An 18,832-nucleotide genomic window follows, 5' to 3' on the forward strand; every position below is an offset into this window, starting at 1 on the left:
TCACTTACATCCAAAACCCAGTGCTTATCCCAACAAGTGCCCTCCTCAATGCCCCTCACTCATTTTCCCCTCTCCCACACCCCTCTCATCAACTCTCAGAGAACTCTTTGTTCTCTATATTTAAGAGTATCATGGTTTGCCTCCTTTTCTCTCTTTCAAACTATTTTGTCCCTTTCCCCTCCCCCATGGTCTTCTGTTGGGTTTTTGACCCTCCACATATGAGTGAAAACATATGCTCTTTCTCTGACTCACTTATGCCTCTAGTTCCATCCACATTGCTGCAAATGGCAGGATTTGATTCCTTCTCATCGCCAATGGAATACTAATTCCGTTGACTCTATATATATATATATATATATATATATATATATATATATACCACATCTTTATCAATTCATCAATTGATGGGCATTTGGGCTCTTTCCATGATTTGGCTATTGTTGACAGTGCTCCTATGAACATTGGGGTACATGTGCTCCCATGCATCAGCACTCTCTATCTCTTGGATAAATTCCTAGTATTGCTATTACTGAGTCGTAGTGAGCCTGGCTCTTTTTACCTTTACAAGGGGATAGAAGGAACAGGGCAAAGGCTACTGTACTACAAAACTTTCTTCATCTCACATCAGGTATGCTGCCAACAAGAGGCTTCTTTGGAAATTTTCTTTTCGTAAAGATGATTCTATTACAGTGTTTCACAGTTCAGTGACAGAAAATCCATACCCAAATGGTGCAAATACCAGGGAATTGTCAGCACACACAACTAAAACATCCCCAAGGTAGGGCTGGTTGAAAGGTTGATTTGCTGCCGAAGTGCACTAGCTTATCAGGACTTGGTCAGATACATCTGTGCGCTCTCAGCCCCACACCCTGTCCTGCATCAGTTTTGGCTTCAGGCTGTTTTCTCTCCTGACGATGGCAACTGCTGAGGTCAGGTTCCTAAGAGGAGGGAAAAGGCTCTCTGCTCCCCACCAGAACAAAGCCTGTGTTAAACTCTGAATGGATTAATTAGGTTCTGCATCCATCCTTGAACCACATCTGCCACTAGAGAAATCACCTGAGGCAACCAGGGTGCCCTCCTGGTCTATCAAAACCACAGGTCATTACAGAAGGGACATGGGCCATCGGGCCCTCAGTGTCCCTCACAACAAATGATGAAGAAAACATGCCAAAGAATAGCAACATCAAAGGGTGGCTTGGGTGAGGTAGAGTAGGGGTTTGATGGAGGATGAGTTTGGGGGTGCTAAAGCCCCACTTCTGCCTACCCTCCAAATGCTGTTATTCTCCACATGAAAGTGTTGGCTCCCAAAGGGGTGGGATCTGAGAAACAACCACTTTTTTTTTTTTGGAAGGAGCAATGGTGTCTCTAGAAGGACCTCCTCTTGAAGTTAGATTTAAAGCTGCTTGTATCTTACAGCACAGTTGCTAATGTATCCAAGGATGCCCCTGACGTTGCACTTGTTGATACTGCTCCTGGGTTTTCCCTCTGAAGTGCTTGTTTGGGGTGCACCTGACTTCGGAGAATAGATGCCGGTTGGTGAGTAGGAAGAGCCCGTAGGAGTCTGGTCCGCTTGCTCCTCTCTGGGAGGGCATCTTCTCCAGCAGTCACTGGGGGGTTACTTCAGACACTGGTAAGCTCAGCAGCAAAAGAAGCTAACAGGATGCTATAAATTCATGCATTAACTAATGCTTGCTTATTATAAGGAATTGAATTTTTTCTTTTGAAATACAGTTCTCCAAAAAGCGCTTATTATTTATGTGGAAAGTCCCGAGTGCTCGAGGGAATGGTTGGAACATCATTTGGCCAAGATACAATCCACCGTGGGTGTCCCGCCTCTCCATGGAACAGCTCCTTATTACTCCTTATTACTCAGCCCTCTGTTTCTTACAGAGTCCTCGTCATCAGCAGGAAGTAAAGTTACCCAGGGTATTAATGACTTAAAAGGCCAAGAGTCCCTCGTGTGACAGCTGGGGTGCTCAGGCAGCATCAAAGGGAAGCCATTCTCTGGGGTAAGAGGGCTTGGAGGAAATGAGTTCCACTGCCCTGGGTCTGGTGAGAAGATGGAGTGTCTGGCATTCCTCAGTTAGAGGGGGAAGGATTTAAATTCCATAGGAGAGCGGATGAACCAGTACTTACTTATCTTTAATTTCGACACTTGGCATTTTCGTCATCTCTCTGTCACACTTGCCTCTTGGGGACGTGCCCAGCTGTGGGAACATAACCGGATGGCTCCTTTTTGTGTCCCACATCCTTGGGAGCCGAGACCAGCCAAGGGCCCGTGTTCCACCCATGGCTGTCTTGACGGCACCTGGGGCCCCACAAAGAGGAGTGCCATTTCTGTGCTGGCTGTGACTGACAGCCAGCATTTGCTGACCACTTACTGTAAGCACCACGCCCTGCCCTTAGCACTTTACATATGATAACTCATATAACCTCACAGTGACCCTGGGAGGTAGACACTTGTTACCAGGCGACCTATTGTTACAGCTCAGACTACAACTGTCACTGCAGGAAACTGAAGACAGTGAACCAGGCCAGAGCTGAAAGAGAAACGAGACCACGAATATCAGAGTGCTCTGGAGCTCTGACAAGGTCTGGCTGACCCTGTGACTGGCATGCCTGCCACCTCCCCTTCCAGCTGTCTGATAACCTTCAGCTTCTAAGAAGGGTTTTTCCCGGGATATCACAGGCATCCTGCCTGGCCAGCCCAGGGCTGCGAGTGGGTGTGTGCGTATGAGCATACATGTTTCACTCTTTGCTCTTCTCCAGATGGGATGACCTTATCTTGCTAATGACAACAGCTAACATTGGATGTAGCTTCATGCCAGAGAGTGTGCTAAGCACGAGAGCTATTTCTTGGAATCCTCATGGCCACTCTGTGGGACGATGTTGGTTGTCTTAGTTAGATGGTGGAGGAAAGGAAGAGGTAGAGACTTAAGTGCTTGTGTCAACAGCAACTGGGGATTCGGATTCTGACGCCCCTTTTCAGAGGCTGTACTCACTCTGAGTCTGACTGTCCTCCTGATGTCCCTCACCTAGGTTGTGGACTGAGAAACAACGCTCACGGAGCCAGTGCTAGCAGAGGGCAGCTCACGTAAGCCATCTAAAGGCGGGCTTTTAGTGTCAGTCCACTTACCTGCTGCCCAAGCCTGGATTCTCAAAGCCTCAGACCTTCACTGGCTCTGCAGCACCCATGTTTCTCTCGAGTTAGATGTGTGAGCTGCAAGGTTCTCAAAGGCAAGTTCTATATAACTGGAGGGTGGTTGATGCTTGGTTCAGCCTTACACATCTACAGCTACCCAGATCTGGGCTGTCGCATGCAGAAGTCCTTTCTGGATCAAATTTAAGGCCCGAAAAGGACAGGGGGGACATTATAAATATTTGGAAGGAACAAAGAGAAGAAAGGGGGAAGAAAAGGTGGAAGGATCCTCCAACCAGGCGAAGTGCCACTTCAGAAAGGTGGCAAAATAAATGATAGCTCAGCATCAAACCCATGCCCATGTTTTGTATTTAAAACAAGAAAAGAGAAAAGATTAGCTCAGTCTCTGTGGACAGGTTTCTCATGAGGCCACATGAAGTGGAGACAAGCTATAGGAACTGATGGGCTCCCGCTGAGATGGGACCGAGCCTCACTCCAGCTCCCTGACTGGCCGCATGGCCCCTTTGTTCTCTGATGTCTGTCATTTCTTGTTGGTCTGAGTCTGGCTCTCCCCACTGTCCGTCTTACTTCTCAGCTGTCCTCCCCACGTGCGTAAAATCCTCCACAGCTAAACATCATATGTACTTATTCTGTGTAGTATTTTTACTTGAATCCATGTCACATTTCGTTGTGCTGATACACTTTGTGACTCTTATTTCAAGGGTGGTATATAATTTTCCATTGGGTCCATGCACCAGCAGTTACAATATGTGCCTCAAATTCTAGGTATTTAGCAATAAGATCACTCCCCACCAAAGAGACTTGGATTCCTAAGATTATGGCTCTGGCTTGATTCTTTGCAAGGGTAGTCCTCTGGGGCCATTAACTCCCTCCAGGTAGGGCCACTTCAGACCATATTCCCCTTCAGCTACTTCCCTCAGTGCAGGGTACACACCTCCTATGCCAGCCTCTTTCCACCTTGTGGAAACGTGCTCTTGGTAGATTCGTTGCCCTTTCCAGCTCTGGACGTTGGTCTCACCCCCACTGACAGCTTCAGTGACTTGATATTTTAAGAAATTGGGACTGGGTCTCTATCCCTTTTTTCCCTAAAATCTTCCGGGGTCTTCATGCAAGTTTTATCCACCACTCCACAGATTTTAAGACCACATCAGTAATTCCTCTCGTACAAACACAAAAACAGTTAGGCTTCATCCTACCACACACCTTGTCATATTTGCTTGGGAGTTAACTCAGAACATTATTTACAGATTTTGCCTCATTTTCCTATTACCTCTTTCTTTCTAAACTCTCTATCTACTTAGTTACTAGCTGTAAACAAGGATAACACTCTTGCCACGAGAAGGATTGTTTTTATTTGTAGTAAGTGTAACGTGCCATCTCCAGCTTGCTCTGAGTGTCTTTGACTACCAGCGAGGGTAAACTTGCTCTCCTGTGTTTGACATTTCTTTTTCGTTTTGAGTAAGTTATCTGTTCATACCTGGATCTCTGAGGCTTTTGAGTGACAAGCCACAAAACCACCTCAGGCTAGTTTAGCAGAAAAGAAACTTATTAGGGCGCTTGAAATATCCAGGAGGCCAGAGCACCAGGCTGAGGGTTTTATAGCCTGGAGTGATGCCCAACATCCTGCTTGTGGGACAGGCTCCTTGAACTTGCCACTGGGCAAGGACCCTCAAGTGCCCAGTCACGCTGCCTCAGGATCCCCTGTCCTGCTGCCTTTGATGACAACAGATCCTGCCCAGACCCTCCTTCACACTGCCAGTTTGCGAGTCACAGTTAGGCAGGTGCATTTGATTGCTGACTGGAGCTCTAACCACCAGGGAGAATGGGGAAGGGCATTCTACTTCTCTGTAAAGGCAACCCAGTTCTGTCTAATTCTGCCGCAAGAGGTGGTAGATTCTAGGACGCCTGGGTGGCTCAGTCAGCTAAGTGTCTGGCTTTGGGTCAGGTCATGATCTCATGCTTTGTGAGTTCGAGCCCCACATTGGGCTCTCTGCTAACAGTGCAGAGCCTTCTTCAGTTCCTCTGTCCCCCTTTCTCTCTGCCCCTCCCCTGCTGGCTCTCTCTCTCAAAAACAAACATTAAAAAAAAAAGAGGTGGTGGATTCTGCACACATGGAACATGGTTAAAAACTAGGTGGCTGTATTAGTTTCCTTTTGTGGCTGCAACAAGTTGCCATAAGCTTATGACTGAAAACAATACAACTTTATTGTTGTACAGTTCTGTACATGAGAAGTCAGACACAAGTCTCAGTGACTGAAATCTAGGTGTTAGTGGGGCTACGTTCCATTCTGGAGGCTCTGGGGGAGACAGTTTCCTTACCTTTTCCTGCCCGCACTCCTTGGCTTGCGGCTCTCTTCTTTCATCTTCAAAACAGCAATAATGGATACAAGTCCTTCTCAAACACAACACTCACTCTGAATGTCTACATCTCTCTTCTACTTTTAAGGACCCATGTGACAACAGTTTGCCTGTTTGCACTGTCCAGGACAATCTCCTTATTTTAAGATCAGTTATTTGGCAAACTTTCTTCCTCTGTCATATGATGTAACATATTCCTAGTTTCTGGGATTAGGATATGGGTATCTTTGAGTGGGTCATTTGCCTATCACAGTTGTCAAGAAAAAAAGGCAAATATCCACCAAAACATCTATAGCCTACTTATTTATTGAAGTCATCATGATTTTGTTATACATTGAAATACTTTCTCTAGATGTGTAACCTTTATCAGTCATGGAGAATCAAACTATTTCCCCCAGTCTGCTGTTTGGTTTGGGTATGGGATTGAAAAATGTTTAAATATTAAGATCCATCCATTTTTTTTTTCCTTTGTGACTTTAGTACTTCAACACTGAGGATATTCCTCCTTCATAGATCCAATAACCTGGTTATTTTATGATTTTTTTTCTTTAGTGCTTACACTTCCATAAATTCTTCTGAGGTTTATTTTGATGTTCTTTAGGACTGCCTCTAACCTAGTTGTTTTTCCCAATTTCTAGCCAGTTATCACAATACTATGAGTAAACAGACTTCACTTGCCCTCTTTCCAACATTAGAACTGTGATGTCTGATTTTTTTGAGCATCTAGTATTTTTAAAAAAGTTTTAAGTTTATTTGTTTTGAGAGACAGAGAGAGTAGAGGAGGGGCAGAGAGAGAGGGAGAGAGAGAATTCCAGGCAGTCTCCATGCTGTCAGTGTGGAGCCTGACATGGGGCTCGAATTCACAAACTGTGAGATCATGACCTGAGCTGAAACCAAGACTCAGATGCTTCACTGACTGAGCCACCCCGGCAACCCTGAAAATCTAATATTTATTAAACACCAAGTATAGTTAACATTATCTAATTTTTGTCTCATTGCAGAAACACAAGGTGAACCCAGGACCATGAGTTTATTTCAGTGTCTAAGCTTAACACATAGCAGGCACTGAGTAAGCATTTGTTGAAGGAAAGAAGGAAGGAAGGAAGGAAGGAAGGATAGATGGTAGGGTGGAAAGAAGGAAGGATGGTAGGAAGGAGAATTAATAAAAAATTTAAATTTTAGTCAGTCCTTAGTGATTTCACAAATCCACCCTATGATCCTTTTTTCTGTATTTGGGGGCCTATTTCTAGTTTAACTGTAGATGTTTTTCTGCCAGCACCACACATTCTATTGTTATCATTTTCTAATCCCAAGGGTTTAATGCTATTTTCTTACCGTCTTATTTTGTTGACATAGTATTTGATCAGGTTTGAATATCCATGTTCAGATCTGAATGCTGGAGCTAAGGAGAGCTGGGAGAGGTGGTAGGCACATGCCTAGTGGGGTTTGGACAGAGCTTTCAATTCTGAAGACTGTGATCGTCACAACTGCAAAAGAATTTAATGAGAAAGTCCCCTGAGTGATACACCTGTTGATAATTTCCCACGGCCTCATTAGTACAGAATTTTTCTCTCACATCTGCACTTTGCACAAGCATGTGCAATTCCAGAGGCAATGGGAGAATAAACAGCCATTTAAAGTGTAAGCACTTTGGGGGCACCTCGGTGGCTCAGTTGTTTGAGCATCTGAGCTCAGGTGGTGAGCTCCCCATTGGGTGCAGAGCCTGCTTTGGATCCTCTGTCTCCTTCTCTCTCTGCCCTTCCTCTTCTCATGCTCTCTCTCAAAATAAATAAACTTTAATTAATTAATTAATTAATTTTTAAAAATGTAAGCACTTTTTTTTCCTTCCCAGAAGGGTTTCTAATTTGAAGTGAAATTGTTTCTAGTACACTTGTTTATTCCTATAGATCTCAGCATAGTTAGAGTGCTTTTAGCAATCCATGATAATGTCTCATTTGAAAAATTCTAACTCAGTAACAATTTAAATTCTCTTGCATTGTTTTCCCTACCAAGTTGTGAGTCAACAAGCATTCATGTATTCTGGGTACCACCGGTATTCGTTTTTCATGGAAGTGTAGGAAGGGAGATTCTGAACAATCAGATATGTGCCTCTGCTCAGTCAGCCTGGAAGAGGAATCCTAGACTGGCCAGTTTTTTATTTGATGTTTAATCAATAGCATCAAATCCATTGATAGTCCACAGGATGATAAAAACTGAGGAGGAGAACCTGTGGCCTGTTCAACTATTTGCAATTTCTATTCACAAATATACATGGGGTGCCTGGGTAGCTCAGTTGGTTAACTGTCTGACTTCGGCTTAGGTAATGATCTCATGGTTCATGGTTTTAAGCCCTGTGTCAGGCTCTGTGCTGACAGCTCAGAGCCTAAAGTCTGCTTTGGATTCGATGTCTCCCTTGCTCCCTTCCCCTCCCCTACTCATGCTTTGTCTGTCTGTCTCTCTATCTCCCAAAAATAAATAAACATTAAGAAATACATTAATTACACTTTGGTCCCAGTATAAATAATATATAGCTCTCTTACAAAATGTAATAATAATTTTATGTTTTAATTTTTGCATTTATTTTAATTTTCATATTTTATAAAATATTTTCAAATTTTGTGTGCTTTCAATACAGTTATATTTTACTTTTAACTACTTATATCATTACTATCAATAAGTTATATGAAAAGCTTGATTATAACATCTAGATTAGTAAAATTTCTTTTTTTAAATTTTTTAAAATGTTTTTTATTTATTTTTGAGAGACAGAGAGAGACAGTACGAGCAGGGGAGGGTCAGAGAGAGAGGGAGATACAGAATCTGAAGTAGGCTCCAGAAGCTGGACACCTAACTAACTGAGCTACCCAGGTACCCCTAAATTAGTAAATTTTTTAAAACAAGGATGAGAAAAATTTATTTTACAGAAAAAATATACCTTATCAATTATATATGTTTCAATATTTTTACTCATCTAAACATAGCCAGTCCATTAAAAGACCATCCAGATATGCAGAATAATGCTTATATTGAGTCATCTTGGATATTGTGGCATACTCTTGATGGCATAGACTTCCAAGGCTCCGTGCATATTTAAAAAATGCTGTCCTTATGGAGGTGTGTTTATCAAGGGAATAGGACAAAGCCTATTTTATCTATCAATTTCTTAGACTGATTTATAACTTTCAAAAGTCATTTCAATGATATGTGGGCCTTTATTTGCACTCTTGCCCCAAGCACTGCAGGAGTCAGGGGGCAGAACTGTTTGGGTCTGTTGAGATAAGCATATATTTCTTTTTCCTTTAAATTGTGGGAATATGAGGGGAGGCTGGGTGACTCGGTCAGTTAAGCATCTGACTTCGGTTCAGGTCATATCTTGCCATTCCGAGTTTGAGCCTCACATCAGGTTCTGTGCTGACAACTTGGAGACTGGAGCCCTCTTCGGATTCTGTGTCTCCCTCTCTCTCTCTGCCCCTCCCCTGCTCGCATTCTGTCTGTCTCTTTCTCAAAAATAAGTAAACATTAAAATAAATAAATAAATTGTGGGAAAATGAATTGTATCTGTAATAATATTATTGAAAAAAATTTGCGTTCCTAAGATAGACTCAAATTAGTCGTGATGTATGATTTTGCTTGCTTGTATATAACTACATATGATTTACTAAATTTGATTTAGGATTCTTGCAGTCACGTGGAAAGGAGAATGGCATAATTTTCTTGTCTTTATATGTTTATGGTATGAAGGACTGATAGCTTTATAAATGGGTCAGAAAGTATTTTATCCATTTTGCTTTATGTTGTTTCAAACTTTAAGATTAGGTCTATAAAAGTTTAGAAATTTTATATGTTCCTAATGAGTTGAAGTTTTTAAATAATACATATTTATTTTCTTATAGTAATGATTTTGCCTTACACTTTATTTTGTCTGATATTAGTTCTGTTTCATTTGGCTAGTACAGAAATTTCATTTTCCTAATATTTGCCTACTGCATATTTTTCAATTATTGTTTTCCCCTGGTCTATTATATGTTTTAGGTGTATCTCTTATGTATATCATATACCTGGATTCTTAAAATTTTAGCCTGGTGAACTCGGTGGTTTTTTAAAAATTAATCTCCACGCCCTACATGGGGCTTGAACTCATGACTTCAAGATCAAGAGTCACATGCCCTACTGACTGAGCCACGCAGGCCTCTGGTAAACTCTGTTTTGTTGTTGTTTTTTAATTGGAGAGTTTAAACTCTTTATGCTTGTTGTAACTACTTATATATTGGATTTATTTCTACCATCTTAATATGTGTCTATAAAAAACAAAAAATTCTCTTTATGTGGCTGTAGTAGTCTACTCAGGCTGCTGTAACAAAATACCACAGACTCGGTGGTTTTAACACTAGCAGTTAGTTTTCTCACAGCACTGGAGGCTAGAAGTCTCAGACTGAGGTGCGCTCCCTGAGGCCTCTCTTTCTGGCTTGTAGACAGCCGCCATCTTGCTGTGTGCTCACATGACCTTTTTGTGCACACAGAGAAGCAGAGATGTGGGGAGCTCTCTGGTGTCTCTTCCTCTAAGGACACTAATCCCATTGGATCAATCCTACCCTTAATTAATTGCTTAGAGGGCTCAGCTCCAAACGTAGCCATACTGAAGGGAAGGGCATCAACATATAAATGGGGGCTGGGGTAGCACATAAAGTCCATAACAGTGGCATTCCATTCTCTATTCCAAAGTTTTAATTCTCTCTTTGGGTGTATGGTCTATTCTGGGAGATCTTACATTCTATTGGAGAGACATAGACAATTAAAACAATATTAAAAAGAATATATAGTTATATTAAATTTTGATACAGAAGCGCCTGGATGGCTCAGTTGGTTAAGCATCCAACGTCAGCTCAGGTCATGATCTCATGGTTCGTGAGTTCAAGCCCCACGTCAAGCTCTGTGTGGACATCTTAGAGCCTGGAGCCTGCTTTAGATTCTGTGTCTGCCTCTCCCCCCCTCCTGCCCCCCTCCTTGCACTCTGTCTCTTTTTCTCTCTCTCTCTCAAAAATAAATAAATATTAAAAACAAAAAATTTTTAAAATCTTGATACATGCTTAAGAGACATTAAAGAGTTGTATATATTTGAGAAGGGGTTGCAACTTAGGGGGTCCTGGCAATGGGATCACTCTGAAAAAGACATTTGAGTAAATTTCAAAGAAGTTAAGGAAATGAGTAATGCAGATAAGTAGTGAAATTGTTCCAGGAAGAGAGAGCATCCAGGGCAGAGGTTTTGAGGATGAAATACTCCTGATGTGTTTGAGCAACAAAGTAAGGCAAGAGTGGCTGAAAAGAAGTGAGCAAGGGGAAGGGAAGGAGGAGGAAGTAGAGAGGTAAGAGAGGCTAGGCCACAAGCAAGATAAAATTAGTACAATCCACCCACTTTGCAATCCAAACGATGTTTGTATTTTAATAGGCCATGGTAAGAACTTGGACTTTTACTCTGAAGAGCGGGGGTCATTGAAGAATTTGAATAGAGAAGTGGTTTGGTTTTGTTACACAGCTTAACTCTGGTTGCTGGATGGAGTATCAGCTGGGAGGAGGTGAGACTGAGCAGTCAGGAGCATACAGAGAACCTGGGGAGCCCCAGCATTCTAGCGAGGAGGACCAAGGCAAGCTTTGGGCTTTTTCTCTTAATCTAGAAGTTACCTCAATATGTTGAAAAGCTGAGTTGTCAACACAGAGAGAGGCTGCTTGACGGTCTTGCCATAGAAATGAAAAGGGCGGATCTTGAAAGGTGGAGGTCTCTGAGGGGTCTAGTAAATTTAGCCTCTTTCCAACCACGTTCCAAACCAGTGGAGAAATAAGACAAGAGGTATGTGGAGAAAGGCCAAAATATCAGCTGCATTACAGGATCAAGGGTAGGTTAGAAGAAGTGGTTTATGTTAGGGCACATGGGCTTTGTAACTGAATCTGAGCATAAAACGTACCTACCTAGTTACAGAAAGTGCTGGACTATCTCCACTAAGGTCAGGACATTGGCTTTTTTTTTTAATGTTTATTTATTTTTGAGAGACCGAGCACAAGCTGGGGAGGGGCAGAGAGAGAGGGACACCCAAAATATGAAACAGGCTCCAGGCTCTGAGCTGTCAGCACAGTGCCCTATGCAGGGCTTGAACTCCTGAACCATGAGATCATGACCTGAGCTAAAGTCATATGCTTAACCTACTAAGCCACCCAGGTGCCCCCAGGACATTGTTGTTAGGCCTACAGCCTGGCCAGGACCAGGGAGCACAAGCTCTATGTAAGCAGACTGGTTTTCCAAGAACAAAATGGGTAGGGAGGGGCTTGAATTCAGACAGAGAACAAAAACCATACTAATTTAGCACCAAGAAAAGGTGGGTACATTTCTTCTTAATATTGGCCAACTTTTCATTCTGTTGACCTCTCAGGTTTAATGACTGATGCACTATATAATTTAAATTCTTCAGAATAGGCACTGTGATATAAATATGTTCTTTAATCTACACTCTGTGACTATCTAATTTTCCTAATTCAGGAATACACTCCAGGGGTCATTTTGCTACTAAAAATGCTTCAGCTCTCTTCATCTCTGATTGGCAACAGAGGCTCTGTTAATTAGACAAATGGATGTCATCAGTCAAATGAGAGGTATACAAAATGTGGGTTGGAAATTATAGGTAATTCCTCTAAACAGCTTTTAAAATTTTAGTGATAGTGGATTACAACCCATTGTACAGCCCCAATAAAAATTTCATGAGTTCATACTAAAACAAATAAAGTTCTCCATTATAATAGAAATTAAACAATAAAGATAAATGATTGAATTAGAAACTCATTACCTAAAATAGTGGGTGAGTTTCATGACAAATACCTGACTGTATTTTTACATAGTCTCCATAGTCTCAAAGGTCCTTCCTCAATATTGATTATTAATCAATCCCATAAGGGGAAAGTGGTGACTTTATAGTGAAGAATCTTGGAGAGCCCCATCCTAACCAAGCCATCAAAACTAACATTACCCAATATTGGGGAAAACCAATATCATGTGATATGGTGCACAGCATTGCTTCTGTAGCACTCCTGCCAAAAATATATAATCTTAATTTCATCACAAGGGGACATCAGACAAAGACAAAATGAGGAATATTCTACAAACGAACTGGTCTTTACTCTTTAAAAATGTTAAGGTTGACAAAGGCAAAAAATAACTGAGAAACTGTTCGAAGTTAAAGAAGGCAGAGAGATTTCATGAACATGTGCAATCTGTGATCCTTGAATGGGTCCTGGATGAAGACCAAAAAATAGGTGTATAAAAAACATTACTGACGGGTTCCTGGGTGGCTCAGTTGGTTAAGCATCCAACTCTGATCTCGGCTCAGGCCATGATCTTGTGGTTTGTGGGTTTCAGCCCTGCGCTGATAGCGTGGAGCCTATTTGGGATTCTGTCTCTCCTTCTCTCTGGTCCTCACTAGTTCTGCTCTATCTCAAGATAAATAAATGAACTTAAAAAAAGTAACATTACTGAGACAGTGACAAAATTTGAATATAGACTGTGGATTAGCTAATAGGTACGTATCAATGTTAAATTTCCTAATTTTGATATTAGTACTGTTCTTGTGTAGGAGAATGTCCTTGTTCTTAGGGGGAAAAATACTCCGAAATCCTCGGAGGACAATTATTATGCCTGAATCAACTATATCTTCTCACCAGAATATTGTCATGTTTGTATCTGGTTAAACTTCCCTGCACGGAACAGGGCTGGGACTTCATAGACCCCAGAACAGGTTGTAAGGCTGTCTCATGCCTGCTTGTTAATCAACATTTACATGTGTGGAAGAATTCTATCTTCGGCTCACTTTCACTGTAACTTGGTAGTGAGATTACCGTGGAGGCCACAATTATTTATGAAAGGAACCTGTTAGGAAAAACATCATTTTAGATGGTATGCAACAGCTGTTAAGCCTGCGGTCCACCAGGGGGTGCAGCTATCTGAGGAGAGGTGAGCAGCTCTTCAGGAGGATCCTGCTCCTGTCCTTGTGGACTAGGCAGTTTCTTTGGGTGTCCTCGAGACCACAAATGGGCAGAGGGGTAGATTTATCAAAGCTAAAGGCACTGATGCTACAGGATCCTCACTATTCAGCTTCCTTCCATGGCCTTATACCTAATTTTGTACTCATCATTTTATGTTCCTTTTTCCTTAATCTGCTCCCTCCCTACAAATTGTGTAAGGTTCAGGACCCCCTAGATCTGCTGTGTAGTTTAGCTGTTGCCTTCAGAAGGCTCTGAGATGGGTCGGAATTGCACATGAAGCCCCAAGGTTACACAGAGCTGGAAATTCACGTCTGTCCCGTTTCCAGCCCACATTAAAATCAGTCACATTGTCTATCACCAGAGATTCTTTGATGAGGGCAAATGATAATAGTTAGATACTCCATACATAAAATGCATCATGAGGCGGCCCCAGATGTGAATATTTTTCTGTTACAAATTGTCAGGGAGAAATGAAAATTTAAAGAATAGACCTAGATGCATGGTAAACTCCAAAGACAGGGAATAACCTTCCCCTTGAGTCAAAGTCCAAATAAATGGAAGTCTAAAATTGAAAATATCCATCTCAGCACCCCACTCCGGATTCCTAATGGCTCCCTGACAGATGGAGGTGTCTCCAGGCCTGAGTAAGTTGAGGCCCTTGTGGAAACTCTAACCTGGTCTGTCTCTACCAGGAACAGAGGCGATTCTACAGGGCACAGCCTTGGTTTCTACCAAATTGAGGATATGAGTGACTCTCCAGTCCTGGATCAATTTTCTCAGGAAAAATAAATAAATAAGCTCTTAGTGTTGAAGGAGATAACAACTGAGATAATGGTATCTAAGGAGAGGAAGATAGAAGAAAAAAGTCCCTTCTTCCTCTGTAGTGGATCTCGAATTCTGAACCAGCGTTCTGAAGGAGAAGAGGTCCTGCGGAGCTGCAGGAGTGAACAGACCCAAGGTTGGAAACATCGTTAGGCATTGCCTTTATTCAACAATTTACTGTGACTAATGGTGCCATGCACTGCAGGCTCTGGGGTGCAGTGGTGAACAAGGTGAGGCCCGTGCACCCCCAAATGCATGTAGTCAGGTTTCGCTCCTGGCTTGGAGGAAGAACAGCTTTGCCAGAACAGGGTATCAGCTTGAACTCATATATCCCCCGGCCCTGTAACAAGGTATGATAGTACATCCTAATTTTATACCATAATAATCCACAAAGAGAGCACCAATCTAGGAGAAAAAGGGAAAGAGCCACTGGGTGAGAACATACAAATAAAGAAGAACGCAATGAAATATTTGTTTCTTCTGACCTTCTGGACACTAAGCTATGGCAGCCTGAGAGGGCTTCTCCATGGAGAGGTGCACCATAGTGCGTCCTGACATAGTGATTTTCAGGATGAGGTCCTTTATTACAAATCTTATTAAAGAGATTGCCTGCTTTACTTTTAATTTACTATCGTAAAAAAATGACCTTTTTCGGGACACCTGGGTGGCTAAGCGTTCTACTTTAACTCAGGTCATGATCTCACAGTTTATGAGTTTGAGCTCTTCATCAGGCTCTGGGCTGACAGCTCAGAGCCTGGAGTCTGCTTTGGCTCTCTTTCTGCCCCTCCCCCGCTCACATTCTGCCTTGTTCTCTCTCAAAAAGAAATAAACATTAAAAAATGTTTTGATGGCCCTTTTCTTTCATCCTCCTGCTGCTTTTCAAGGCACAAGTCATTTCTCGTAGCTCTTTGCTAGCTGTATTGTTTAGAAATGCCTAGCGTGTTACTGGCACTGCTCAGTGCAAATACTCCTTCTAATGCATGTGTCCCACTTGAACATTCATCCTCTGCTACATTGCTGCTCTGTCTTGACTTTTCGCTCACTGATCTTGACTAAAAACAGGAGTTATAAACAAATGCAGCTGTTTACATGTTAAATCCTTTCTCTTCACCTTTTTCTGGGGGATGGAGATACACATTGTTAGGTAACTCATCAACCAAGTCTTTAGCAGCAAGGAAGTTGCAACCATCCTCTGAAGGAAAATTGGATGTTTAGATGCTGGAGCATATGCAGAACACAGAGAACATAAACAGTTCTTAATTTTACCCTTAAGACATCTATTAGTTCATATCAGGCGTTCCATTTCCCTCCCTCCCATCCCCCCTCCTAAGTGCTCTCTCATTGTTGTATCCCTGTCCTCCCTGTGGGTCTTCCTCACTGGGGTAGAATGCCCTGCTCCCGTCCTTGTAGTCAGGAGCTTGGGCAAGATGACTTTTCCCACCAGACGGAGCACTGTTGGCCAAAACAAACCAGAGCCCACTTCTGTGTGTATCTTGCAATGCAAGGAGACTTGCAATGACGAGGATGAAGAATGACCTCCTTTCTTGGCCAAGAGGAAAGGAAGGCAATAGCAGCACCAAGTGATAAATCTCCACGTCTTTTCAGTTCTCTTAGGAATCTTTATCTGTAGAAAGGTAGTCTGGTAGAACCAATTAAATATGGAAAGTACTCAGACATCTGGGCAGGTAATTACAACCAGCAACTGATTCAGCCATTCTGCCGATTTCTTCAATTTCCTTTCTATTTTAGGATTCTCACCTCTCCTCTCTTGCAGTTGTTGAAACAGAGTGTTAGCTGAGTGCACCCCTCACGTCTAAATCAAGGACTGTTCTTGTACTTGTAATTCATCAGCATACATTCACGTTTCTATTTTTACAAGGTTCCATGGTAACATGTCCAAAACAGGCTGTGTCCACAAAACAGGAAAATTGATGGGAAGTAAACATTTAGGTCACCCCATAAATTGGCCATTGTGGCACCCCAAATTGACAAGCCAATTTAAGTGTTAAAACAATTTGTATTCGCAGAACACAGAACTGGAAATTGTTTTCTAGAATAATAATAGAGCCACCAAAGGGACCATATATACATATATGATATTATTATATGTAATAATATAATATAATATGTATTGTATTGTATGTAATAATATAATATATAATATTATTAAATATACACATTATATATGTATATATAATCACTACCATTCTTCCATGTAAGGTATAATCAATCAGCTAGAAAGATATAAAGGAGACCCCATTCACAAAACAAACAAAACACATAAAGTACCAAGGAATACTTTTAATGTGAAATATGGGTAACGTATGAGAAGAAACCTAACCAATCAATCAAATTAAAAGCAAAAATGGTGGCAAACAGCAGGAAGTCCTGACTAAATGGAAATGAGAAGCATGTTTCTTTGGGAAGCAAGAATATTAACAACAAAAAACAAAAACCAAAACACCAATTTCTACTCAAATTAGTTCATAAACTTGACAAATTTCCAAATAATCATGGAATATTCTTAAAAGATAAAATTATTTACCTGAAGAAGATGATGAATAAACATCCAATTAAGAAGTGGCATCAAAGAAATGATCATAATAATCATGATGGGTTGGAGCACTGCCATTTGTGAAAAGATATTCTCAAACTTTCGCAGAGAGTGTGATACTGATATAAATCAGAGGCACATAGTAACTATTCTAGAAATGGACACTATTATGCATAAGAACCAAAAATATTATAAGGAAGGACACATCAATGGGAAAAGGAAAGATTATTCAATAAATGTTATTAAGGAATGTGAGTAGCCTTAAAATTATCTATTCAAATCATCTCTCATTGCACACAACAATTCTAAATAAATTAAAGAAAAAGGTTTTTAAAGCAAAATATATCAAATTAGAAGAAAATAGAAGTGAATTTTTATTAGACTTCTCATGGAAGATGAGCAATGTCAAGGTGTATAAAATAGATATGAATAAGGGCACCTGGGTGGCTCAGTTGGTTGAGGATCTGATTCTTGATTTCGATTCAGGTCATGATCCCAGGGTCGTGAGATTGACCCTGCATCAGGCTGTGCACTGAGCATGGGGCCTGCTTAAGGCGCTCTCTCTCTCCCTCTGCCCTTTCCGTGCTCATGCGTGCTCTCTCTCGCTCTCTCTCAAGTAAACAAAACTTTAAAAATTAAAAAAAATAGATATGAATAACACTCTAAATGCAATAAAATAAAATAAAACAAAATACAGACACCAGAGGAAAACTATTTCCAATGAAAAGGACAGATAAGGTGATTCATACTTGCTAATAACTAAAATATACTTAAAAACTTGTAAATAAAGAAAACTCTCTAAAATCTTTTAGATATGGGCAAAGAAATTGAAAACAAAATTTTAGGGAGGAATTAAACTTGTCAACATGCAAATATGTTCATCTTCATTAGTTGCAAAAGAAATATGAAAGACAAGTTATAAAGAGATTCAAATTTAGCCTATTAGCAAAGATTCGTAACATGTTAATCAATGCAAATAATACCCTAATGAACCTGGAGTTCTCATAAATTTCTGTGGGTAGCAATCCCTTTGGAAAATATTTAGATGGTACATATCACACTTCTAAACATGTTTATACTGTTTGAAGCAGAATTGCAGTTTTGAGGATCTAACACAGAAAACCTTTTATAGAAACAGATATATTGCATCATTACTTACAAAAGGATACAATAAAAAACGTCAAAACGTTGATATGCGTGGTGGCTCAGTTGGTTAAGCATCTGGCTCTTGATTTCTGCTCACGGCTCATGGGTTTGAGCCTCACTGATAACACAGAGTGCTCATAGCACAGAGCCTGCTTGGGATTTTCTCTCTCTCCCTCTCTCTCTGCTCCTCTGCCGCTTGCATCTCTCTCAAAGTAAATGAATACACTAAAAAAAAAAAAAAGGACAATCATCTCTTTAAAAAAATGTCAGAGTGTTCAGCCACAGGGAAATGGTTAAGTAAACCTTGGTATATTCAGATAAGGGATACAGATTGTATGTATTTGTGATTACAAAGTTTTTGCATAGAAAAATAATAGTTCTGGGGCATCTGGCTGGCTCAGTTGGAAGAGCATGTGATTCTTGATCTCGGGGTTGTGAGTCTGAGCCCCATGTTGGGTGTAGAGATTACTTAAAATCTTTAAAAAAATTAAAATAAAAAGATAGTTGTATTTGGATTGAATGGTGGGACTGTCAATGGAGTTTGTTTTTATTTGTAACTTTTAGATAGTGCTTTTAGAATTACATGCTTTTTTTGCAGAAAAAAACAGGAAATACAAATAAACAAAAAAAAAGTATGTGAAATCTTATCACCCAGAAGCAATCACTGTTAGTATTTTAGTTTATGTCTTCCCAAACTTAAACAACTTTGTATTTTGAGTAGGTAGCACATTCATATGGTTTAAAAACCAGAAAATATAAAAAGTAAA

The sequence above is a fragment of the Suricata suricatta genome, chromosome 4, assembly GCF_006229205.1.
Source record: "Suricata suricatta isolate VVHF042 chromosome 4, meerkat_22Aug2017_6uvM2_HiC, whole genome shotgun sequence".
NCBI classification, from domain to species: Eukaryota; Metazoa; Chordata; class Mammalia; order Carnivora; family Herpestidae; genus Suricata; species Suricata suricatta.